We start from the raw sequence: 2,197 nt of genomic DNA on the forward strand, positions 1-2,197 counted from the left end.
CCGCTCGCAGGCCCAGGGCGGCCGGACGCCCCGCTGCGGCCAGATGTGGGCGGATGTGGAGGCCAGCGGCGCGGGGGCGGGCGCCGAGGGGAAGAGCGGCCTCCCCTACCCGGGGCACGGGGGTCCTTTGGCGGGAGGTTCATTTACGCAGCAAACAAAGTTCGCTGGCCTCCCTTCCCGCGCTTAGCGCCTGGCAAGGGTTAAGCGGCGGCGTGCTCGGCCCGGCGTTCTCCTAGGGTCTCGGTCTGATCCTCCCCACGACGGTCCTCAGCCCGATCCTCCCTGGGCCCGGTCCGGCGAGTAGGATCTGGGCCTGGGGGCCAAAGAGCCCGCGAGTCACGTGGCCGGAGACTGGAAGCACCCGAATCCCACCCGCCGCGTGCGCCCCTGCAGCCCCCCACCCTGCCACCCCGGAGTAGGGGCTGGGCTCCAGGGGCAGGCATCAGGCAGGATGGAGCCCCTGTCACAACAGCCAAGGACGTGTGCGCCTCCCAATAAGGGGACTTCTTGAGGGCAGAGCTGGACCCTGGCCTTCCACTGGGAAGAAGATATTTCATACCTCCTGAAGGAAGAAGGAAGGAATTAGCAATGGGGAGAAGGACAGCCCCCCTGCCCATTGGGCCAGGCCTCCCACAGTCAAGGGCACAGGGGTGCTTAGATGACCAAGGACAGGAGTCTATCACCTCCATTCATTCACAAACATGATTAAATTCTATTACCTACAAGGCAGGCAGGTCCCAGGGGCTGGAGACAAAGTGGTGGGTTAGACACAGAACTTGAGAAGCAACAGGCCATTGCTCAGTCCCAGGAAGAGTCCTCCAGGTCTGCATGTAACCTTGCCTGGCTGAGCCCGGCCCAGGCCTGACAGTCGCCTGGGAGCTCCTTAAAAGCAGCAGCCCAGAGCCATCCCTGGAAACATCCCCCAGGAATCTGCATTTTGACAAGCACCCCTCCCCACCAAGTGAGGCGGATGCAGGTAGCAATGGCCCCGAGAGGCACCGCTGCATGTGCTATCCTAGCCCTGCACGTGCTACTTGCTCCCGCCTGTTCTCCTGGACACCCAGGGCTCTGCCTTTTGCACAAAGTCCGGGAGCTCTAGGGAACTCCAAGGAGCCCTGGTGGCGCAGTGGTTAAGAACAGAAACGTTGGCAGTTCAAAACCACCAGCCGCTCTGCCGGGGGAAAGATGTAGCAGCCTGCTTCCCTAAAGATCACAGCCTTGGAAACCCTGTGGGGCAGTTCTACTCTGTCCTACAGCATCACTATGAGTTGGAATCGACTCGACAGCGACAGGTAATAACGAGCCTCCCTGCCGCCGCCGCCTCCCCCCCCCCACCGCCTATGGGCAACTCTGCGATACTGTCCCCAAATGTGTGGCATGTGAGTGACCCGGAGCTCATCCTGGGCCTGAGACTGGCCACCGCCATGCCCCTCCCCTCCCCCACCCTTTCTGAAAGATCCCAAATGTGCAGGGGCTGCTGAGACCTCGCGTCATCCGGGGAGGCGGCAGCTGGGCTACCAGGGGCACTGTGGGGAATGCCGCAGGTGTGATGGGTACTTTCATGTAGATGAAATCGGGCCGTTCCTTTACAAGAAAAGCAGTCACTCCCTCTGTCATGCTTTGGATATTTTGAATTATTTTCAACCAAGTGAGTTTATGGACCTGGAAACTGCAAAACCACAGCCATGTCAGATGCACGCACACCCTCGTCTGCCCAGGAGCCCGGGTTCCAGGAAAATGAGCCAGGAATAGCCCCCGACGGTTTCCGCTTCAGCCCCGAGCACTTCTTGTCTGAAATTTAGCAGCTGGGCCTGCTGAGGCATCTGTCCACTCAGCACTCGGGGGCCTGGGATCCCGGCTGTGATGGCCCCCGGAAGTTTCCAGGCAGGAGGGATGACCCAGTAAGCAAGGTAAGCACGGGCTTACTTGTGCTTACAGATGTGGTGAAACCCACGTGCAACTGGTCACTATAGATTAATAAGTAGGCACAAGTAAGGCCATGCTTACCTTGCTCACTGGGTCATCTGCCCCGTCATGGATTGTACATTTGAAAAGAGACTTCGATTCTGTAGGAAGGTGCTGTGGGGTTGGGAGAGAGATAGATGCCAGCCACACCTAGAACCGAATCTTTGATGTGATGAAAAAATGTGAAATTGTTCACTACAGATGATCTGGTAAGCAAGGTAAGCACCGTGCT

Source organism: Trichechus manatus, unplaced genomic scaffold (genome assembly GCF_000243295.1).
Source record: "Trichechus manatus latirostris isolate Lorelei unplaced genomic scaffold, TriManLat1.0 scaffold00028, whole genome shotgun sequence".
Lineage (NCBI taxonomy): Eukaryota > Metazoa > Chordata > Mammalia > Sirenia > Trichechidae > Trichechus > Trichechus manatus.